Source organism: Sus scrofa, chromosome 10 (genome assembly GCF_054392235.1).
Source record: "Sus scrofa isolate SSC_HxYL_T2T_F1_AM1 chromosome 10, Sscrofa_HxYL_maternal_Yorkshire_Landrace_v2.0, whole genome shotgun sequence".
In the NCBI taxonomy this organism is placed as follows: domain Eukaryota; kingdom Metazoa; phylum Chordata; class Mammalia; order Artiodactyla; family Suidae; genus Sus; species Sus scrofa.
Window position 1 is genome coordinate 6,037,040 of NC_139392.1, and position 25,510 is coordinate 6,062,549.

The window sequence follows — 25,510 nt, forward strand, 5'->3', positions numbered from 1 at the left end:
TTTTGGTCTCTGGAGCAGACAGTTTGGGGGTTGGGGGGATGTGCTTGGGTTGTGGGATGGAAATCCTGTGAAAATGGATTGTGATGATCATTGTACAATTACAGGTGTGATAAATTCATTGAGTAATAAAAAAAGAAAAAATAAAATATCTGAATATATATAAGAAATAGCCTATTATAATATGAATCTCGAAGGCAAAAGTTTATATTCTTTTTGATTAAATGTTCCTTAATACCAACTAGATAATGACATCAATAATGTTCTTAGAGTGAATGATTTAATATATCTGAATATATTTCTTTCCAAAATAATCACTGAAATTTACAATGCTACTATGAAAATAAAAACTAGAACACTTTTTTAAAAAAATTGACTGACTATTGTCAAATGTATGTGTGATAGGACAGAATGATATATAGCTTGTCAATTTCTGTGTTTTGAAAGTTGACATAAAATACAGAGTAAAATGAAACCAAATGCTTTGATTCCAAACCTGTAAGTGTACAATAGTTGGAATAAAGACCTGAGTGTAAAAGAAAAAAGTATGATTCTAAAAGAAGACATATTGTAAGCTATTTTTGTTCATCAGAGGTTGGGAAATATTCTTAGACTTTTTAAAAATTTCAAACCAGATGAAGAAGGATAGTAAATTTCATTATACTAATCTTAAGAATTTCCAAACCGAAGGCATGGTTTTTAAAATTGGTCTTTGGTAGACTTTGAGTTGATACTTTTCAATGACATGACCACCTAAATATTTAGAATATTCATAATCATTTTGTGTATATTCATACATATGATATGTATCTTAGATGTTTGTATATGAGTTCCATACTTTAATAATCAGTCATCGTTTAATCATTCTAAAATTGATATTAAAATAATCATTATGTATGAGGAAAAAAAACTACAGATTAACTCCAGAAAGGCAAGAGATGCAGTGTGAAAGTGGACAAAATTGCAGAGAACAAGAGTATGTTGAGAAACTCAAATTCACTAGAAATCAGATGAATGTAAATTAAAATATTATGAAAAACTGCTTTTTGCTCCTCAGACTAGCCAAATTTAGGAATCTGAAACAGTCCAAGTCCCAATGAGCATAAGTAAACCAGAGCTCACGTGTGTGGTGAGTGGGAGCTATAATACTTAGATTTCACTTGGTGAAGCCATTCCTTCAATGTATAAGCCATTTCACTTAGTAACATTTGTTTGTACCTTGTGACCCAGCCAGTCATCACACACCGAGCCATTTATCACTGAATACATTTTATGCTTTCTGGAGACAAGCTACCTAAGCATCAGGAGGATAATTGGTGAGTAAAATGGGTGGATACCTATTTATTATGCAGCAGGTAGAGCAGTAATTTGGATGTATCTTATGCACTTTAATCTCCAGAAATTTTGCAAATATCTTATTAAATTGTATGAAGAACACTGGCATTTTTGAAGATTTCAATGAATTTTTAGAATCATTTTGGAACAATTGGGCATTTTAATGTGCTGATATTTACATAGGTTTTCATTTTCCCTAATCTTGTTGATGGTGTTTACCTAAGTTTTATAATTTCTACTGTTTATTAATTTTATTACTCTGCATTTGATGGAGTGCTTTACTATTGTGAATCAGATTTTTTTTCTGTTACATTTTCAATTGTTTTACATTTTGATTGTTTTTCAAGTGTCAGTTTGAAGGATGTGCATATTATCTGCTCCTGGAAATCTTGGAATAAACTGTCTGAAACTGCTCCTGAAATACTTTAAGGGCTGTATTTTCCCTGTCTCTCTACCATAGCCGTCTCTTTGGATTTTTACATTCCCTTAATTAATTTTGATACATTAATTTTCACTCTACAAATGATTCTAGAAAATCATAGGAAATTATCTCTTTCAATTAGAATTTATGTGCTTTTGTTTATGACATGTTCTCTCTTTTTAGGACTGATACACAGGAGAACAGATATTTTTCAACTTGGAATTAAACCACGTAAAATACAAATATTTTTCACTTAGGGTTCTTTACTGGTATTCACTAGAAACACCAGAATCCTTTCTGAATGACCTGAGAACTTCATCTTCTGGCACTTATCAAGGGTTGGTCCCTGTGTGACCTGGCAGCATCTGGCTGCTAAACCAGCTGGCACTTACTGGGACTTGACTAATGCCACTTCCAGTGCCTTGGCAATCAGTTTTTGCCTTTCCCTGCTGTCACTCATGACAATTTGAGTCCTTCTTGAGTTTACCAGATGAGGAAATGACTCCTGATAATACAGTGAGAGTAATCTCAATATAGTATCCCCTGTCAGTTGCCTAAAGTGCTCGAACTGAAGGTAGAGAGCCTTTTCGACTGCAAGTTTCTGGGCTCTCTAACCTGAGTGAAAAGGGCCAACTGCAGAAATCCAGAATGTGCTAGACTGTTACTCAGAATGAGAATGTGTACTCATCTGTCAGAGGAGACCTGGGCTGCTGAATGAAGATGTTTTTGGGGTCGTTTGTATTTAATATGGATACAGAGACTTGAGGCCACAGATAAGAATAAAGCCCTCTTGGACCCCATGAATTCCATTAGCGTCAGAATGACACAGCAGGAGTACTTGAGAAGTGTAAATAATCCTTCTCTATGGGAAATTTGGAAGCAGAGTTTTATCACCCTTGAACACCACAGAAGAGACATCTTCAGGTTAAACCTAAAATTGTCCGGTCAGATTTTTTTTTTTTTTTTTTTTTTTTTTTTTTTTTTTTGCATTTTAGGGCTGCATATGGAAGTTCCCAGGCTAGGGGTCAAATTGGAGCTGCAGCTGCCATCCTACACCAGAGCCACAGCAATACCACATCCAAGCCTGCCTGTGGACTATGCCACAGCTCCCGGCAACGTGGAATCCTTAACCCACAGAGGGAGGCCAGGGATCAAACCCACCTCCTCATGGATACTAGTCAGGTTTGTAACCTGCTGAGACACAATGGGAACTATGAAAAAAATTGTTTTAATTAATAATACCACCTACCATATTAAATTAATAGAATGGGGAGTTCCCTGGTGGCCTTGTGGTTGAGGATCCAGTGTTGTCATTGCTATGACTCGGGTCCCTGCTGTGGTGCGAGTTCAGTCCCTGGCCCAGGAACTTTTTGTATGTTGTGGGTGCAGCAAAAAAATAATAATAAATAAATAAATCGAGTGCGTGACAATCCTTTCAATATAGACCACTTTTTTCATGAATAGCTAAAATAGGAAATTTTTGTCTAGCTGGTTGGCTCATTAATTGTTTTTTCCAAGAACTTGTTTGTTCTAAGTCTCTATAGATATTTAGCAGGTTGTGATTTCTTACTATAACTCTCTATACTTCTGTACCCTTAGAGGTAACCATGGGTAATTTTATATTTGAAAACTGAACTGCATCTAATCAAAACAGTTAAAATTATAGAGAAATTCTCCAGGCCAGTAAAAAGCACCCCATTTGATTTTTTTTTTTTCCTTTGTAAGGAAGAGCAGTCTGTGACTAGTCTATTCCTAGTTCAAAAGAGTAAGCAGAAAAGTCTTGATTTTTTTTTTTTCCAGAGGTTCCAATTATTTTTCTCAAATGTGTTTACTCCTTTGTATACTTCCTCACAATTTTGAGTATTCAGTTAGCAACAATAATCATATATTTTTAGTTGTTTTTTTTAAACTATATATAATGTACATATTTTTCTGTGGTTGAGTTTTCACTCAATGTTTTATTCTAATTTAGCATAGCTAAGTAGAACTATTCATTTTTGCTTTTTAGAACTTGTGGATAGTATTCCATCTTATGAGCATAATGCAATTTATTTATCCACTTTAACAATTCCTGAAAGTATCTGTTTTTATCATATTTTCATCAAAGTGGATATTTAAAATTTTCCTCTCAAAGTAATAGGAAAAAGAGTTTCTTGTTACCATAGTTTTTATTCATGTGGTTATCAGTGAGTTCATCACTCATGTTTGTTGAAGTGTGTATTTCTGATTCTTTGCTTAAATTATCTCTATACTATATATTCTATTGAATATAGTTTAATACATAGAGATTAATAAATGATCAGTATGCACTTACCTTCATGATTCTAGTCACATTATTCTAGTCACAACTTTTCCATACTTTTATCTAGAACCGCAGTAAATTTCTTTATTATTATGCTGTTCCTCAGTTTCCCTTGCTTCATTAGTGTATTTTTTTTAGTACTCATCTTGTTTTCCTTCGCTCTGATCCCTTGTATGGGAAGATCTCTCTGGCTCATGTCTTAATAGGTAAGGTCAGGAAATTGACCTTGAATTCACTTCTTGTTAACTGGCACCATTTCCAGATTCTATTTTCAAATCTGTAACAGAAGGGAAGGTTGATGTGCGCAGTTCCCAGTCCAATTCCCCTCCCTGGCAGTTCTTCCTCGTCTGGGCCCGCTCTGCTTTGATTAAGTGTGTTTCTGAACATTGTTTCCAGGTTTTCTGGTGTGGAGCCAAACACTGAGCCAATGCTGTACCGCGAGGACTGCGCTCCTCAGCCAGCGCTGCGACCAGGGTATGTTTTCTTTGCTCTCCTTAAAGCAGTTTCCCCCGTGGGAGGCACCACTCGCCTCACAATGCCCTTTGCTGTCACCTCTTTTCTCTTGTGTTCTTCCAGTTATTAGCGGTGACTTAAAATTTCTGTTTCAGGGATCAGCTCCAAAGCAGTGTTTTCAAGAGAGTCTCTGCTTGTCAGAGATGCTGTGCCTCAGTTAGGTGATCAGCAACAGTAGAATAACGAAACACCTTAACACTTCTAAAATTGGCTTTTAGAAGACGAGAGATACAGCCATCGTGTGGAAGGCTGGCTCTCTATCTTTCCACTTTTCCTCCATCTAACTCTATCTCCTATCAGTGTCAATTCATCCAAGATACCAATATTAGGTTATCTGTCAGAATTACTGTAGAAGGCTGCTACAGTTTTAAAAATATTTCACTGTGTCTCCATCAGTATTTAATGAATACTTGCGGAAGATTCCCTTGGGGCCTGCAAACCAGCTGTCATTTCGAACCAGAAATCTCTGATCATAAAATTTCAGAAATAATATCTTTTACTGTAGCTGACAGTAAATAATGATAAAGCTAGCATTGAGCTATTCTGTGAGGCAGATATTCATTTTAAAGTGAATTTGGTATGTCAGAATTCTTCTTCAATTACGTAAGTCAAGGGATTGTATGTTAATTTCAAGGATTCCTGTTTTAAAAAAAGCAATGTGAGAGAATTCCTTAGATAAAAAGTATGTTTCTAAGAACATCTCTTTGAAGAAAATAAGTGAATATATTGGGACATGCATATAGTCTATACATGCTCTTTACATTTGTTCAAATAAAATAGTTTAAATAGAATGTCTCATTATTATCTGCAAATAGTAATATTTTATGTTACCAAAATTGTTTATCATTTGATGGCTCATTTTCACACTATGTTTCTCTACTTGCCAAAGTATGTCTGTCTGTGTTTAAGGAACTCAACATAAACAGAAGTCATGGGTTTTGTTGCCCTGTAGAATATATTTTAAAATTTCCCAAGCGTGTTGTACAAATCTGCCTTTCAAAAATAATTTTAACAGTAAGCAAAGTGCGTTGTTTTGAGAAGAAAAAGAACATACCTCTCTGCTTCAGACTGAACATGGGTTATGAAGGCTTCTTTCTCCATAAAAATAGTATCAGTCTTTTTCTCTTGAGCGGAAAATGTCTAGATATTGCAGTAGTGAAAAAAATCAAGAGTACAACTTTCCTGATGGAGAGTACTCATTCTGTTTCTCACTGCAGTGGCAATGGTAAATGACCAAGGGAATCTCTTAGAATCAAACTGTTCTTTCATATTTTTTGTACTCAGGGTTTGATATGTTTATAATTCATCCTTAATTGTGCATTAAGGAATCTGGTAGCAGTATATAAAATTAACATGTGGTAGAAAATAATAATCGCTCTCATATATTTTACCATGTTGTCTGTGCCAGAAACTGTAGGAAGAAATCTTAATAAATTATCTCATATATTTCTCTCAAACATCCTGCAGAGGGAGAGATTTATGGCCTGGGTTTTACTTTTTCTTTTCTTTTTTTGGATATGGTAGCTTTGAGTCAGATAATTCATAGGTGACTTGTAAGGACCACAGAATAAATATCAAAATACATTCCATAAGCTTAGTCCTGAAAAGACCGTGGCTGTTTGAATCCCTGTAATTAAGTGCCTTCAAAACGTATAAAAACACTGTAAAAAAGTGTATGAAATACTGTTAAAAATAAAAATCCAGTTCATTGTGAGGTACCCTATATCAAACATTTTTCACAGAAAGTTTTGCAGTTTTATCTTTCAACTTACACGAATTTTCAAAGTTCCCTTTTCCTTACACTTAGAATTAGATGCTTATGTATGCAATTTGATCGTTTATCTTCTAGCTATACATGTCTTCTAGAAGAAATAAGTATAGAAAATTTCTGGAGTCAGTAGTGAAATTGTGGCATTAGTCTGTATAAAATAATTATTTCTAATTTGGGTTAATAATTACGTGGGCCAGCTCTGGTGATACGTAAACCTGTTAAAATAAAGTGATGTCTAAGAAATAAACAGTTCAGGATATCTTTAGGGTTTGTAGTCCAATAGGGACATTCAGAATTATGACTCCAAATCAGACATCAACTTGTCAAAAGTAGATTATCTTTAAATAGTTATGTTTCAACACCTTTCCTATCATGTGGTCTTCAATAAAATGATACTTACAGACTTTTTCAAAACAGATTTACTCCAAATAATTATCTCCATTTATTCAGTTTTTGGTTTTAGGTCCTATTCAAATTTTTCTAGTTAAACACCTGTATACACAATTTTATTCCAGTGACGAGACGTAGGAAGTACTTGCTGCAACTGGAGCTCCTCCTGGGTACTAATCTGGAAATCTCAGTGTGTTAACATAAGAAATGCTGTTTATTCCTAGCATGTGTTGCGCCGTGATAATTTCTTTTCCTTCCCTTAATTAAATCCACATTTTTTTTAAACCGTGAGGTGTACTTTCTGACTCTCCATGGACTCCTTTTGCACATTCTTCCTTATTTCAGTTCCACTTTCAGTGTGCAGTTACACATTTTCTTCTAGCCCATTAGCAGGTAGTACCCCAAACCTGGATCAGTGCAATTTTCTGCCTTTACATGCACACGCGTGCGCGCACACACACACACACACACACACACACACACTCAGGTTAATGATTCTGAAGAAAAGACTGCTGTAACACAGCAGCACAGTTCGTAGTCATCATATATTCCTGGTACTGCATGAACCGGGTCCTTAATGCTTTCTGACACTGCTGTTGCTCACTAATTATTTCTTTACAATATTCCCCATGAGAGCTGTTTCAAATTCTCAATTCCCCTCAAATTTTCAAACTGGTTACCTACTCCCTAGTTTCGGAATTGGCACTGACTTAAAAAAAACTTAAATCTCAGGACATAGATGCAACTTAAATATCACTTTCAAAAAATGTTTTAAAGAAACGTGTCTTTGATCTTTTTTTCCTATTCGCCGTCTCAATGAAAAGAAAATCTTTTATCTGTAAAATTGTAATCTGGGTTCCATTCCCTACCCTTTTCAGAGACCTTATTTTATTGATCTAAAATAATTTTATCTCTCCTTTATCAATCTTTCTGCACATAAACATTCTGAAATTTCAGTGGAAATGAACAAAACAGCAGTCACCTTTAGCACACTTCACTTCTGCTGTAACTATTAGTATTACACTCTTATATTGAGAAAATAAATATTAAAAGATATATCAACATAAACTTTATCCCCTGCCATTCCCATTTTTGCCTCTACCTGTCATAAAAACTAACTTTGTAATATCCCAGAGATTCTAGCTATAGCCAGACTCCTGCAATATTATTTTCTTTACTATTCCTTTTGTTTCTCAAGTTATCAGTCTAGTGAATTTATTCTTTCTGGTTATGCCAGTTCCTGTGTCCTTTGCTGTCCAGACCAGGGGAGTAAGAAGCATAATGAGCACAGACTAGCCATTGTTTTCATTCAGGTAGATTAATTAATATAAATGTGGGTGAAGGAGGGTGATATGTATCTTTATATATATATATACCTATATATAAGATATACATAAGCATCTTAATTTAATTTTAAAATCTTAAAAACTTATTGCTTAAAATCCTTTAGTAAATGCAAAAGATGATGACAGCTATTTTATGGTAAAGCCTTTTATTACCTAACCTTATATAATTATAATGTTGATTATGTCAACTTTAATTGCTCAGTATAGCCAAACCTTGTAAAAACAAAGAACATGAAACTCTATGTCAATATTTATTGGGGAGGAATTCCTCACTAGGTATTGTTGTAGATACAGTAAGTTTATTAATGAATATAGTACTTACAAAAGTATTTTGAAATAAATGCTGTTATGACATGCCTTTGATCAGTTTGGAAATGCAGATAAGAATGTGTATGTTGATCAGGAAGTGGTGACAGAGATTCAAATCTCATCCTAGAAATCAAACTCTTAACTACTCTACAAAGAGATTTTTCTTATCTTTTGGCTCTCCTGTCTTTGTTTTCTGACTCTATAGTGTCTGATGCTCTTTTCTGAAATTAAACATTAATGCTTAAGAAAATATGCATTTTGGAGTTCCCGTTGTGGCGCAGTGGTTAACGAATCCGACTAGGAACCATGAAGTTGCGGGTTCGATCCCTGGCCTTGCTCAGTGAATTGGGGATCCAGAGTTGCTGTGAGCTGTGGTGTAGGTCGCAGACACGGCTCGGATCCCATGTTGCTGTGGCTGTAGCGTAGGCTATAGCTACAGCTCCAATTCGACCCCTAACCCGGGAACCCACCATATGCCGCGGGAATAGCCCTAAAAAAAAGCAAAAAGACAAAAAAAAAAAAAAAACAAAAAAAATAAAGAAAATATGCATTTCAGTTACTTTTAAGTGTGTTGAGGAATACATAGCTGAAATGGTTAAAAAGGGAGATAAATAAGCATGGCCTTATGTTGGAATGTGGCTAATATAAGGCATATCTTTAAATTTTAACAACGCCTTTAAAGACCATACTGGTTTGAGCTTTTCTAATAAAAAAAATATTTATTACCCTTCCATTGACATCAGGTTCTCTTTCCACAACCCGAGGTTTTTTTTTTCTATTTCATTATTTTATTATTTAATTATTTTCTGTTTTTAAAATTTTGTTTATTATTTGCTTTTTAGGGCTGCACCTGCCCCTCACCCCAGCCTATGAAAGTTCCCAGGCTAGGGGTCAAATTAGAGGAGCACCTGCCAGCCTACCCCACAGCCACAGCAACATGGAATCCGAGCCGTATCTGCAACCTACACCACAGGTCATGGGAACACGGATCCTTAACCTACTGAGGAAGGCCAGGGATTGAACCCATGTCCTCGTGGATACTAGTGGAGTTTGTTACTGATGAGCCATGACAAGAACTCCTGTTTTTTTTATTTTTGGCACATCATACAGTTAACATTTCTCAAGCTCATAATCACTTCTCAGCCTGAATATCTTAATTTGTGTTCTCCTGTGTCACAGAACGCCCTTTGTATATCTAAATCCAGCTTTACTGCTAGATTGAATATGACCTCCTTTATGAAATATTATGCATCTCTTCATCTTTTCTCTGTCTTGTCCTTCAAACATCAAGGTACTTTACGTCAGTCCCCTTCAGATTAATACTCCTCTCATCAGTTATTTTGGCATTTTCATATTTCAAATTAAAAAGTACTTAGCTCAATTCATATTCTTATATCTCAGTTACCTACCTCAACATGTATGCCTGTTCAGTACATTAATTTTACCTTTTTAACTTCTGTGCAGCATATATCATGTGAACATGTCAGAAGTAAGAGAATGGTTTCTATGCAAATTCAGTATACCATATGTAAATCAGCATCGTATTAGTGTTAAGTAAATACATTCATTGACTGTTACATTTAACTATATTGTATATATACAAATATGTGTATATATATGTATATGATATATACATTAGCTTACAGTATTTCTAAAGAAGTCTGTTTAATATATAATGAGACTTTCAGAATATTGATGTAATCATCGATCCTTCTGTGTAGTTTACAAATTATGAACATTTCTTTGTTTTTCATTTCTTTTCAGTCTTTACCTTTACATCCAGCTTGCACCATGCTGAGAAATTCAACTGACATTAATGTTGAGTTGTTTTTCAAGAGCGAGAGAAATAATAGCTTTCATTATCTATGGTAATCCTATAAATGCATTAAAGCCCAGGAAGAACACAAAAACAAATTTCTTTTAAATGTCTTTTCTTATTAAAAGCTTAGAATATTAAAAAAAAATAAGGCTCTGAATTAGTGGAAGTCAGTGAAACTCTACCCCGTGATTTTACCACTGTTAAGCTACTTTTAGTCACATATATAAGCCAGCTATAAAAATGACAAAAGATGAAAGGCTTTGTTTAGAAATCTGGTGACATGTTTCCATTATTGAGGTCATATAGAAGAAGTGTTCTGGCCACCTGCCAATGCCATGTGGGTACTTAATTCCATTTTTATTTGGGACTCCGTGACCTAATCTTCATAGCTACATCAGTGATAAACGAACATTTCATTTTCGTAACATACACTATATAGTAACTGGTATCTGCAGTTTGGCACGTTGCTAATTAAATATTGATTTGTTGAATGAACTCTAAGCCTTCAGTATTTTTCTAATTAGAATAATGACTTTTCCATACACTGGCAGTTATGTTTCTCTTTAGAAAGTAAGACGCATAGAACTAGTTCAAAAGTATAAATTATTAAGCATATTGTACTTCAAGGTATGGTTAATAAATTAGACATATTGTAATAGGCCCAGGCAAATTGCTTTTATTGCTTACAGTAAAAAAAGATTTCATGCTTCTAATTCAGTTTGGTAATGGCAAAATGCAGTACTTAATAGTAGTGGGATGGCCTTAGGATAATACACTTACTCTGGATGTTTTAGTCCATTCTGAGTGAGCAGCTGTCCGATTGGATTATTGTAGGCCATATTAAAATTTAAGACCCTTAAATGTCTAAAAACAAAATTATTTTTTTCATTTTAAATGTCACAAATAAATATCAATGGAATTATCCCTATTAAAACATAAACAAAATATAAACAGAATTCTTTATTTAATGGAATTTGTTTAATTCTCTTCAGTGTGGAAGGTAATTAAACATGAAGTCTATCATATATTAGAATACATTAAAAAGGCATCAAACATGGTAGCTTTGTAAGACTTTTTTTTTTTTTTTTTAGCAGTAAGGGAATTCCAGGACATAGAGTCCCATGGACAGTGTTAGGTCTTAACCATGAATTGCCCTTTGAAGAACAAGATGAAGCTTAGGAAGCAAATGCTGATGTTGGAAAAAGTGATGATTGTGCTTTAAAAGGATTTCCCAAAGTTAATCATTTTTAGTCCACAAAATTATATGAAGTAATCTGTTCTACTTTCTCTATTCTTCCTTCTTTTCGAACTCTCTCTGCATAACTATTTTCTTGTTAATATCTTAGTTTTGTTGCAGATGTTTCTTAAATGTAGATTCGCATATATTTATGGATGATGTGGGTGTAGAGAACAGAAATGCAAAGACACCACCTTAAATGTAACCATTGTCTTTGAAATAGCACCTGTGTCTCCCTTCCTGCCCTCATCACTTTCCCAGCCCCACAGTGGGAAACCTTATTCAGATTTTGTCTTGATAATCACATTGCTTTTCTTTATTTTTCCCCAAGTATGTTGGTTTCCATAGTCATGTATTTTTTTTAGTTGGTGTTTTTTAAACTGTGTAATGTAGATACTTTTTTGTGATTGACTTTTCACTTATGTTTTATTCCAATTTATCATAGCTAAACAGAACTATTCATTTTTGCTTTTTTTAAACTTCTAGATAGTATTCCATCATATGAACATAATGCAATTTATTTTTACATTTTATTTATTTATTTATTTTTTGTCTTTTTTGCCCTTTTCTAGGGCTGTATCTGCAGTGTATGGAGGTTCCCAGGCTAGGGGTCGAATTGGAGCTGTAGCTGCCAGCCTACACTACAGCCACAGCAATGCCAGATCTGAGCCGCATCTGTGACCTACACCACAGCTCACGACAATGCTGGATCCTTTACCCACTGAGCGAGGCCAGGGATCGAACCCGCAACCTCAGGGTTCCTAGTCGGATTCGTTAACCACTGAGCCACGACAGGAAGTCCTATATGTTTTATTCTTGAATAACACTTATCTTTCCTTTAGTTGGGGCCACAAGAAGCAAAAACCACAATAAGTGTTTATTTTACAATGATTTTTTTTTTTTTTTTGCATGCTACATGATTGAGTGGGTTAAAAAACTAGTATTTTTGGATCATAAATATTGAAGAAGAAAATCCCCTTTATTAAAAACACTGCAAAGTAAAAACAACTTGAGAATACTGTTGTGTCAGACAGCAAGTGTCCTGGAGATTTTATTGGTTAGACAAACTAAGGTCAGAATCAGGTTGATTCTATGGCTTGATCAGTCTTCAGATTCTTGCAGAGTATAGGAAACACGCTGTATTTGTCATGAGATAGAATGATGGGCCTTTAAGACTGAAAATAAGGTTCTACCAGGTGTTAGTTTCTCGGATTCGTAGGAGGGGTTAAGAGTAACAGTTGTGTAACAGTGATTAACTGTAACTGAGATCAATTTAAAAAATCAGTCCTTCAGCATTCCTCATATAACTTTGGCTTAGTGTTTCTGAAAAATCATAAATTACTTCTAGAAATTATTATTCCAATTAAATTCGAATAAAAATATATGTGCTCCTATTTCCACACTGTTATCAATACTTGACCCTTTCTAGTTTTGTTTGCATTTCCCTGACTGTTAGTCGACTTGTTCATTTCCTCAAATATTTGTGAGCCTCTTTTTCTGTTCTTTTTTGAAGAGACTATTTTAGTAATTTTCTTATTTTGCTTTTGCATGGTCAGTGTTTCTTATTGCTCTGAAGGACTGATGTATTCTTATTCGTTCTCTTTATCCTCTTGTCAGGATATCTGTGTCTATATTTATGTCTAGGGCTATTGTCTGTTTGTTGTCTATTTATCTAATCTGTCTCATCTGTCTATATAATGTTATCTTACATTTTAGTCTTTCAATCCTTAGTTTCCTTTATTGCATCTTTATATGAACAGGGGTTAATTATTTAGCTGTGATCAAATGCTGTCAGTTTTATCACCCATAATAAATATTTTTATATCGTATGTAAGAAATATTTCACTGTCTTGGTCCATAATTATATTAGTCTATATTACCTTTTTTAATTTTATTATACTTTTATTGTTTCACATTAATGATTTAGTTATTTTGCATTAAAATTTTATGAGTAGGGAGAGGATAGGGTAGAATTCCATGTGTTTTTTTTTTTTTTAATAGGTTTAAGCCCTTGACATTAAAGTATTCGTTAAGAGGCATTTCCTCTATTCAGGTTGCCAGTTTGTCATAAAACAATGTTCCATATAGGTTAAGTTGTTTCACTTCTGATATCATTCATTGGTCTGTTGACTATACAGCGTTTAATTTCTAATCTTTGACATCTAGTTTGGCAAGTAATTTCACCCTGCATGTGCTAAAATCCATGGTTATCAGCTAAGAATGATTCCCTCCCCCTAACCTCAGGACATTTGGCAACATACGGAGGTATTTGCTTGTCACCCCGGGGAGGGTGTGCTGCTGGCGTCTAATGCATACAGGCCAGGGTGCTGCTGAAAACACCCAGCATTGCACAGGATTACCACACTTACCCCCCAACAAAGAATTATCTAGTCCAAAATGTCAGTACACCCAAGGTCGTAAGCCTAAACTAAATATCTGACACAGTGGTATGTCTTTCGCAGAAGGGATTGTATGTTCCATGTGTGGCAGCAGGATTCAGTATAGACGCGTTTACTTCCTTCTTTATCTCATTTTTATTCTTCTAGTTGTCTTCTTGCTCTTCTTCAGTGGCCTTTATTAAATTTTAATTAGAGTCTGTTCTGTCTTGCAATTTAATCTTTATTAGTGACAGTTTTGTATTTCCTTTCCTGAGTGCCTTGAGAAGTAAAGCAGACTCTGGAATGCAATGATCACATTCTCTTTTCCTTTCACTTCTTTTCTTGAATTTAATCAATTTTATTTTCCTTTCATCCTGGTTTTGTTCACTTTTTTTTTCTCTAATTCAAGGTGATTTTCCCTACCCTGAATATTTATATTTAATTATGTGGTATTGTATATAAGTATACTGAGTAAGGCTAATTCAGTTTCAGTAGTCTTAGAGTTTTCTCTTGCTTTATGGTGATTTTATTCAGAGAGAATGGTTTGTTCCTTGAGGTATATTGCATTTTATCTTCTAATATTTAAAATCATTGTTCATGGAATTACCTCTTGTTCATTTTGGACAATTTTGGGTAGTATACAAAATTCCTAGTTTAGAGAAATTTCCTTCTTACACTGCAGCAAAGTACAGATTCTTTAGTGAATGTGATTTTTTTCCCCAATGGCAGGAAAATAAAGTGTATGTTCTCTGATTTATTGCTCCTTATTGTCATGAGAGACCTTGCATTTGCCCCTTTTAATTATTCATTCCTCAGCCATTCAATTGTTAAAAAGTACCATTTCATCCATTTTCCCCTTTATTCTGTCATAGAAACTATGCTTTTAAAGACCCACACTTCAAGTTCATGGACTTTAATTTCTTTCCATTTATAACAGTGGTTCTCAGTTGGGGAGTGAAGGGACAGTTTTGTCTCAAAAGAGGCATTGTGCAAGACCCGGAAACATTTTTAATTGTAAAAACTAGAAACATATTTTTCGTTGTAAAAATGCTTGGTTTCCAGAACGGGGGGAGCAGAATTTTGTTACTAGTGTCTACTACCTAGAGGCCAGGAATGCTACCAAACATCCTACATTGCACAGGACAGCCCCTCTCCATCCCAAGAAGAGTCATCTCCAAATGTCAAACATGTCAGACTTGACTAGCCCTGCCTTGTGGAGTATACTTGTGGTACTTTCACTCTGCCATGGAAAGAGTTAAAGTATGTTTTCTCACTCATTTATACATCATTGATATTAAGTCCTTATTTATTCCACTTTTTTCACCTTCTCTTTTTTTACTCTTACTTAAGAATCTCTTGCAAACATCATTTCTTTGTAACAACCAGATCTTTCTCATGTTTGAACTACGCTAAGAAAGCTAGTGTTTCTTTATTGTACAATTTACAGATAATTTACAAGCTTTAAATCTTGGAAACTGTCACCAGCATTTTCATCATCATAGTAACATCATTATGGATCTTTTGTAAGTAATGATTTTGAGTGATAAAGAATATGTTACAATGACTCAGGATTTTAAAAAATTAATCAACAATTTATTAAATATTGAAAAATAACAGTCACATAAATTATAGGACAACAATTAAGATATTATTCCTCTCATATTTGTCTATCTTGGTTTATTATTGAATATTATCTATTACAGAGGAGAATCCTTTTCACACTTCATTATATGTAAATGCATATACAATATATTGCCAATAGATTTATAGCATTGTTTTCATGAGATTGTGTTTACATTATTATGACTATATTATATTTTAATTACAACTAGGCCTGTAATATATGCATGCCCGCATTTTCGTTTTTACACTAGTTATTGAAAATTGCTTCATTTTTGTTGTTTTGTTCTCTGTGCTAATTGAATCCTAAACTACCACCCATAGGATACATGTTTCCAAACTGTGAAAATATAAATGTCCTGACTCCCTTAACACTCCCTCTGTAATGGGTTCCAGTGTATAGAATTTACATTGTCCTTCTTTATTTGGTCCCATATTTTAGTGATATGCTTCATCAGCAGCTTCCCCTATAGAGGCATATTGCTTGGGGTTATGTCAGTTGTCTAAATTTGCATTTCATAGGTGATATTTTTGCTTGTCAAATCTGGGGGGGAAGCAGTTGCCACTCCAAATTTTGAAAATATTTGTACTGGCTACTGAATTCTAGTGACATTGACAAGAAGTCTGATGTTGTTCTTATTGTCAATGCAAGTTTGTGTGCCTGACACACCAGGAAGCCAAAGAAATGGAAACATTGGAGTTTAGAGCAGAGAAAGGTTTAGTGCAGGGCTGTGCAAGGAGACCAGTGGCTCATGCCTAAAAAACCTGGAACTCCCCAACAGCTTTATAGTTAGTTGTTGGAGACTTCTTGGTGTTGGAATCCTTTGTTCTTGCAGCTATCCTCAAAGGTCGGGTTACTATGTTCCCGTAAACCTGCAACATGGCAAATGTTACTTTCTGTTCTGCAATTCTGTATGAATAGACTGAAAGGTCAGATCCCTGAGAAAAGGCTATCCTCTGTATTTCAGCCTATGCACAGCGTTCTTTTACAAAAGGTGCAGAGCCAGCATGACTAAGCACAGGCAACAAAGGGACAGTTCTAATGTGGAATCAGATTTGTTCTCTACTACATCGTAATTTCTGTTCTTTTTATGTAGACTTTTATCCCTCCTTTCTGAAAGCTTTTGCTATCTTTTCTTTGCCCCACAATGGATTGCAGCAGTGTACATATTTTTTTAATGAAATATTTGAAATAGTGGTATTTTTAATATGGAGACACTTAACCTTTGTTTCTAATAAATATTTATTGTAAAAATTTCTTTCCTCTATTTTTACTCTTCTTCCTTTCTGAAATCATGGTTTATGATGAACTTCATGAACTGATTAAAACTCTTATCTATCCTGTCTCATATGTCTGTTTGTGTGTTTTAATTTCTGATCTTGGTATTTTGAATTTGTTTCATCTTGTGTGTGCCATTCATTTCTTTTTATTTTATTTTATTTTATTTTATTTTATTTTATTTTCCCACTGTACAGCAAGGGGGTCAGGTTATCCTTACATGTATACATTACATTTTTTCCCCCACCCTTTGTTCTGTTGCGACATGAGTATCTAGACATAGTTCTCAATGCTATTCAGCAGGATCTCCTTGTAAATCTATTCTAAGTTGTGTCTGATAAGCCCAAGCTCCCGATCCCTCCCACTCCCTCCCCCTCCCATCAGGCAGCCACAAGTCTCTTCTCCAAGTCCATGATTTTCTTTTCTGAGGAGATGTTCATTTGTGCTGGATATTAGATTCCAGTTATAAGTGATATCATATGGTATTTGTCTTTGTCTTTCTGGCTCATTTCACTCAGGATGAGATTCTCTGGTTCCATCCATGTTGCTGCAAATGGCATTATGTCATTCTTTTTTATGGCTGAGTAGCATTCCATTGTGTATATATACCACATCTTCCAAATCCAATCATCTGTTGATGGACGTTTGGGTTGTACATGGAAACAACCCAAATGTCCATTTCTTTTTTTTTGATGGATCTAATAACATTTTTTCTCAATAGACATCCTTTCCTAAGGACGTTGCCTAAGCTTCCGCCAGGTCCTGTTAAATCCTCTCAATCTCTCCTCTTCTGGATGTTCCTCAAATTCTTGGTAATCTGTTGATCATGATTCAGGATTTCTTTGTGTCTGTTGATTTGGCTTCATGACTGATGGGCTTTCCCGCTTTACCACAGGTCAGTCCAATGAAGTATTTCTTTGGTTGACTAACCTTTTAAGTGTTTTTAACTTTGTTCTCAGACTGCTTGGAGTAACCATAGAAAAACATTTCATTTTCCTGTGCCTAGAATGAGACAAGCTATCACTGTCATCACATCCAGTGATGGGAAGGACCATGCAACTTTCAGTTGCTTTATTTTCCAGAAAGTACAAAAGCTTCTGTCGTGGTGAAGAAGGGACTATGAAGCATTGGGATCTAAGCATTATATCAAAAGACTTTCAGCTGCTTCTGTTTTAGCCCCACATCAACATTACTTTTGGAAATCGCTGATATTGTCCATTCTTTAGCCCTGTATATTTCCAGCTCTTCCAAAACAGTTTTGTTTTACATATTTTGAGTTTGTTAATTGCAGTTAGCATGCATTCTTCTGCCTTTCAGCTTTGAAAATGGTAATTCTCTCATGTTTTCTCCCCGTTTCTTGGTTCTTGTGAGATTGCACCAGAAAAAAAAAAATCTTTTTACATTTATTTGCCAGTATTTGAGGAAAGAACAGGGAAAATTACTCTGTTTGGTTGTGAATGTTAATCAGAAGTGCTGTGTTATTGCTTAAAAAAAGGTGTGTAGCATGATATGAACAACTTTCCAAACTGGAATATTTATTGTTTATTCTTTGGATGCATTTTTTCTTATTTACGTGTTATTCCCATTTATTTATTTCTGCAGTAAAATTCATACATATTTATATGATCTACATGTATTACTGTTAATATCTGAAAATCTTACATGTGTTTGTTTTAGCATAGAATAATTCTTTAGGATACTCTCCATAAATTACATGTATGAGCTAAAAGCTTATTTTTAAAGTAAACTTACCATATATCAGTACTTAGAATTTTCCATATTTCGGCTAATTTTTATTCTTTTTTTTTTTTTTTTTTTTTTTTTGCCATTTCTTAGGCTGCTCCCGGGGCATATGGAGGTTCCCAGGCTAGGGGTCGAATTGGAACTGTAGCCACCGGCCTACACCAGAGCCACAGCAACGCGGGATCCGAGCCGCGTCTGTGACCTACACCACAGCTCACGGCAATGCCAGATCCTTAACCCACTGAACAAAGCCAGGGATTGAACTTGCAACCTAATGGTTCCTAGTCAGATTCGTTAACCGCTGTGCCACAACGGGAACTCCTAATTTTTATTATATTCTTAAGGGAAGATATGTGTAAGTTTTTCTAGCAGCCTGGCCATTTGAGAAGCATTTATCACAAAAACTGTTTTGTCATTTTATCATTTGTTTACTAAATAATCATAGAGCAACATATGTAATTATACCATTGAATTTTAAAGTTTTTCATAAACAATGCCCCAAAGTATCACTAATTAAAGCTTTTCTACTGTAATTCAGTAAGGTTTGTGGATATGGCTTATTTTGGTGCCCAATATTTTACAGGAAGATTGCAACTATAAAGCTCTTTGTGTAGTAAAGCATTTCTATAGAAGAATTTCTCATACAAGGTGCTTACTCAGATACAAAATTGGTTCATTCACAGATGTAACAATTCAGTCCTGATTACAAGTGGGCTTTTTTCTTAACTATCGCGTCATGCCCCTACCTATTAAGTAAAGGTCCTTGAAATAAAGGGGGAAAAGAGACTACTTCTACCTGTTTTTGGATATATTTGTTATGTAATAATCTCGACTTGAGAATTCTTCGTCCTCATATTTTTCTACACTCCCAGATCCTCTCCATGGATTCTTTGTGTCAAAACACAACTGGAGTGCTAACTTCCAGCTCAAAAGCTCCCACTGACACCTAGTCTTCCCTGAATAATTCAGATGAATGCCATCCTTTCACTTTTGATAACACATAACAAGCTACTGTATTCCTTTCATGGCATTCATTACTAACGCATGTCCTTTAAAAGCACAGACAGAATGATACCATGTTGTAGGGTATTTTATGAATAGGTATAAGAAAGAGGAAAAAAATGACACACATGTATGACTACTTCTCCTCAATCTTATGTCTTATAGTAAATTACATAATTTCTGTGGTTGCAAGTTCCCCTTCCTTGGGCTCTTTGAATTATACCACCATTGATTTTTGTTGGATTAATCTGTTAGGTTATTATTATTTTTCTTCTACTCAAATACTGTTATAATGATAAATTACCTGAAGTATTAATAATTAGTATTTTGAACACTTGCCATGTGAACGACACTGCTTTACAAAAAGATCTTTTATTATGTCACTTTATAGAATCCTAGTAACACTGTATGGGGGTATTGATGCACATAATGAATAGATTTAATATCACAACATTACTGTACAGTGAAACCGAGTTAATTTCCCTAAATAATACAATTTGCAAACCTGGAATTTGAACCCAGATTTTACTGCTTCTGAGTCTTTCACTTTGATGATTGTTATCCTGCTTCTTTAGCTTAAATATATCAAATTATATCTTCCAAGTTGAGAGAGAGCAGACCTTGTTACATGTGTGGGTGTGTGTTTTTCCTCTAAGGTTCAGGAATCTAAAGTTCGTGAGATAATAAGCCATGGGATTCAGATGCACTCTGAGAGGGATTTTTGATATGATGCTACAGTTGGCACTGAAATTACTTTTATTTATAAGTGACCTACTTCCAAAAGAGACTCAGGATGTGAAATTTAAAAAAAAAAAAATGTTTTCAAGATGAAGGAAACGTCTTGAAGAGAGAAGTTTATCAAAAACTGAAAATTGTGGGATTTCTTCACTTGCGGCGGTTTCAGAAAGGCAGGTAGAATACAAGAGGGTCCTGAATGAGAGACGTAGGACGGTATTGCTCTGGACAAGAAGAGTGGCGTGCTCCCATCAGTTCCCCTTGTCCCCGAGGATCCGTGGACATGATGAGTAGGGGCCCAGCAGGAAGGATGCTTTCCCTGGAGTGGATCTTGTCTTAGGAAAGCGGTCTAGAGCTCAGGAAAGCCGCAGCTTATACAAAGGCTGCTGGAAAACCTGCACAGCCTTTGCTCTGGAGAAAGACATTCTTTTTATTATTCTGATCAGGAAAAAAAAAAAAAAAAAAAGGTATGTCCTTTGCCCAAGAGGAAGTCACTATATCTTTTCCAAGGTTCTTATCTCTACAGACATTTTTGAAAAGACATCCCAAGAAAAAGTTGTCGCACAACACGTGGTGACACCGTAGAGCATCGTCCCCTGAAAAAAATCAGCGTAGTGTACAACAGAACTTCCTTCTGAGCTCCGCATATGTATAAATCAGAAACCTCCCTGAAGTTTCTGTAGACCTAACGAAAGGAGGCCCAGCTGTTTGTAAAAAGAAACTTTGTCCTGAATTTGATTTGTGAAAGTACTTTGCTGTCTGAACGTTATGTATGTAATGGACAGTTAAGCAAAGGATTTAATCACGTATTTATTTCACATTAATAAAATGGGCCATATGTAGGTATTTTCCATGTCTTTCCTCCATAAATTCAAAGGTGTCATAACAAAGAATAGTTTCATGAACTATTTTTGGTAAGTGCAGAAGCTGATGAAGGATTTATTGGTGATTCATAAGTTATTTGACTGAGCCTTATAACTTTTTTACATCTTTTGAAAACATCTTTTTCCTTAGCTTTGAAGCAGTACATTTATTCTGTTGGTAATGGTCTTCCAAATTAGTTAAAATCAATTATTCCCCCCTATTGTTATGCCTTGAAGTTGAGTCCTCCTTTTTAACTTTTACTTGACTTTGTTTCATTTTTTCACTTCCCTGGTTTAATGTACTGTTCCGAATCAGTCCATCTTTGAAATCATAAACATAATGATTTGGATTGCACCCAAATCTTGTCCTGATAAGATAATATCTTTATGGTCTTTGTGAGAAATTTCATAAAGTTTTATTAGAAAAGCAACATTTGGGGAGAAAAAATAATAACAGCAAAAAAATTAAGTTCAGAAAAATTTCTCTAAGATATTTTGTTTTGCAAGTTAGACTTCTCATTTCTGTACATGAAGAATCCAGCTATGACAATGAATATAATATTCTGACAAAAGATGGAAGCAGCTGTTACATCAACATGCAAAATTTAAACTCTCTAACATGTTAAAATGCTTGAAATTAGAATTTCAGAGTTCCTAGATGCTGCAATGATATCCTGTTTTCTTTCTGTATAGGTGAACCATCTTCACAAGATCAGAATTTGGGATTAATCCAGTTGAGTAAAAAGGAAATTCATATTTAAGAGCCATTTAAGTTATCATCCATCATTGTCTTACAGCACATTTAACATGATTTTATTCTTTTCTAATTCCATTTAATTAAAAATGTTTGGAAGTACAACATTTCATGATCCATGAGTACAGGAGAAAACAGCTCTGTAGCCAAAACAGATTTATCAAAATTTGAGTTGACTTATAGGACACATTCAAGCAAAATCACAATTAATTTACAATTCCATAGCCAGTAAAAATTTTGTAAATAAACATGTTTACACACAAAGGTCTCATTTTAGCGGCCTAGCGCAGTATAAAAATAAAATTTTCATACACATTTTATCAGATAATATACGTGAAAATATGCCCATCATAAGCAAATAGCTCTAAAATAGTTTTTTCTAAGCAAAGAAACAAACAGTGGTCTGGAAAATAGGTATTGCGAAGACCTCAGGTCATCTGCTCTAAGGGAAGCCAGACCTACGCAGGTCATTAGGGTCTGATGATAAAACTATAACACAATCAAGTTCAATAGCCCAGTTTTTAATGTTTCTAAATAATTGACGTTAAAAGAAGTGGAGAGAAACTATAGAAGCTAACTCTCTGGCACACTGTATGTGATAAATGTTTTCATAGATACCTCCTTAGGCCGTCCTGGCAGTCATCCTTTGATGTACGTATTGTAATATCTCCGTTTCGAAGAAGAGGAATTGGAAACATTTCAGCGGAGTGATTACACATACGACTGCCAGGGCTGGAATACCAGGTTCAAGATCAGCCCTCACAAGTTTGTCACTACTTGATAAGGGCAAAATCTGTAGTTTCTGTTTTCTGTAGCTGGAGATGATAATACAATGAAACCCATGGAATTGGGGGGTGGAGTTTCAGTTTTCTTAAAAAATGTGTATGCTGCTTAAGAGATGGCCATTTGCACAGAAAGAATTCACTAATTTTTACTAATTGATTTTATTATGCTGCTGCTATAGTTGCTGTTTTTGCCTTCACTATTATTCATTAAGGATTAAGCACATTAACCACAATTAGAAGCAGAACATAAACTAAAGTTTATCTTTTTGAGGTTAATTTTTTTCTACAGACCTTGCCGCTCATATTTCACACATGATTTTTTCTACTGGTGTCTGTCTCTCTCTCCCCTCCCCTCCCTCACCCTCTTTCTCATTTTAGGGCAACGGTAGATTGAGCAATTCTTTGTACGATGGTACAAAGAATCTCCATTTACCTTCTGCCCCTACGCATACATGGCCTCCCTGGTTATCAGCAGTCCTACCAGAGGGGTGCATTGTCATGAGTGACGGACCTTCATTGACACAGCATTGTCACCCCGAATTCATAGTCTGCGTTAGGATCACTCTTGGTGTTGTACATTCGATGAATGTACGGACGTGTGGCCATCATTACAATACCACACAGAGTGTTTCCACTGCCCCAGAAATCCTGTGTTCTGCCTGTACGTCTCTTATTGCTGTCCGCCCCAATCCCTGGAAGCCGCTGATCTTTTTACTGTCGCCTTAGTTTTGCTTTTCTAGAAGGATACCTAGTTGGAATCATACAATAAGTAGCCCTTTCAAACAGCTTGTTTTTCAAGGTAATACAAATTTCAGTTTCCTCACTATCAATGTTACGTAATTATCTGTTACTGCTTTTAGGGAAAGTCCATGACAAAATGTTCATAAACTGAAAAAGATGTAAAATCATATAAATATACTACAATAAATTCAATATAGAATGTAAAATAAAAATGTTAGTTAATTAACTCTCTGCCCCCTGAAGAAGCCAAAACTAGAGGTACTGGCAGCAGAACTCTCTAGCACTAATTATTCTTTTAAGAGGGAGTTCCTGCTGTGGTGTACTGCGTTAAGAATCCGACTGCAGCAGCTTGGGTTGCTGAGGAGGCGTGACTTCAGTTCCTCATCCAGCACAGTGGCTTAAAGGGTCTTGCGTTGCCACAGTTGTGGCGTAGGTCACAGGTGTAGCTCAGATTCATCCCTGGCCCAAGAATTTCCATATGCTGCTGGTGTGGCCATAAATATATACATGGAAATTGATAAATTGCAGATATGAAAAAACTACAAATTCAAACCCAGTATAAAAATGTAATACCAATGATGGGAATGTGTGAGACAGATAAAATCAAACTCAGGAAAAAGTTTGAAGGAAAATATAAAATCATCTTAGCAATGAAGAAAAATAGCAAAAACCCCAAAGGAGAATGAATGCAACCACATGTATACTAGGAAGAGAAGAAAAATAAAATTAAATAGTTAAATAATGCAGAAGCTGTAAAGGTACAAATTAAAATAATCTGAAAGAACCACCAATGTTATGATGTTTTAAACCATTTTTCTCAGTTGAAGCAAGATAAGTGGACAAAAATAGGCAATTATAGAGGAATCAAACCAGAATAAGGAAGTTCTTCTCCAGAGTTCCCATCATGGCTCAGTGGCTAACGAACCTGACTGGAATCCATGAGGACACAGGTTTGATCCCTGGCCTTGCTCAGTGGGTTAAGGATCCGGCGTTGCTGTGAGCTGTGGTGTAGGTCACATATGCGGCTCAGATCCCAGCAGCTACAGCTCTGATTTGACCCCTAGCCTAGGAACCTTCATGTGCCACAGTGTGGCCCTAAAATGAAAGACAAAAAAAAAAAAAAAAAAAAAAAAAGTTCTTCTGTATATAAAGCCATTTGTAGATAAGCACCAATAATTCATTCTTTTTTTCATGAATTAATTTTTTTGGTAATTCTTTTTTAAATTACCTAATGAATTTAATTACATTTATAGGTGAACAACAATCATCACAACCAAATTTTACAGCATTTCCATCCCAAACCCTCAGTGCATCCCCCTACCCCCCAACCTGACTCCTTTGGAATTCATTCTTGAAAGTAGCAATGTTTTGTAAAATGATTTAAAAAAAAAAAGGCTTCTTTTTACAATAGGAAAAAAATATAGACAACACATCTAACTAAATCCCCCAACCAATTATCAAAAACATTACTAAAGACAGTAAAATATAAGCAAAAGATGATACTATTAAAAGTAAAAATATTACTTTATGATTACCAAACAACTAACATACTCTTTAGAAATAATTACATTCAGCATACAGGTTATGTACACTTTGTATGCCATACTAGAGATTTTACAATTGTGTTATGTCCTGCCAAATAACTCACAGCATTAAGTGAAAACTAGCAGTCATTTAAAGTTATAATTTAAAATTAACTTCCTCATGCCTTCTTTAAATTATTTTAAATGATCATTAAAAATAAGATCTATTTTTGAAAATAGTTATGTCTTCTCAGATTGCGTTCTCCAGAATACAGACTCTAAAATGAAAATTTGCCCACAAGTAGTTTATTGGGGAGAGCTTCCAGAGTTGAAGTCTATGGAAAACTCACAGAAGCAGGTTTGGGCAGAAGGAGCAATTGAATGGTGATGCAGTCCACAAGTTGTGTACACATTCTGTGGCGCTCCGAGGTTGGGGTGGCTTAGCATCCATTGGCAGTGTCCACAAGCTCCTTGTGGATGTCACTTCACCTACTTTAGGGGCCATGTCTCATTAGAGTTTATCATCGGACATTATATCTTCAACTTACAAAAATACACTGTTACTAGTTCATAAATATTTAATGCCCGGTAAATAACCAGCTCTGTTTAAATACAGCAGAATGAACTAAAGAAATGTAATGCCGTTA

The 25,510-nt window shown here is 35.1% G+C and overlaps 1 long non-coding RNA gene across 4 annotated transcripts in view; it reads left to right on the top strand.

Moving 5' to 3' along the window:
* Positions 1-25,510, top strand: part of LOC102167499 (uncharacterized) — a 320,434-nt gene that overhangs the window by 11,629 nt on the left and 283,295 nt on the right. For 3 of the 4 annotated variants that reach the window (XR_014817275.1, XR_014817276.1, XR_014817277.1), the window contains exon 2: positions 4,452-4,529. This is a non-coding gene — a long non-coding RNA (uncharacterized LOC102167499). Of the gene's footprint in view, positions 1-4,451; positions 6,957-25,510 lie in introns of all 4 variants that reach the window. The other variant, XR_014817278.1, reaches the window with a different exon arrangement.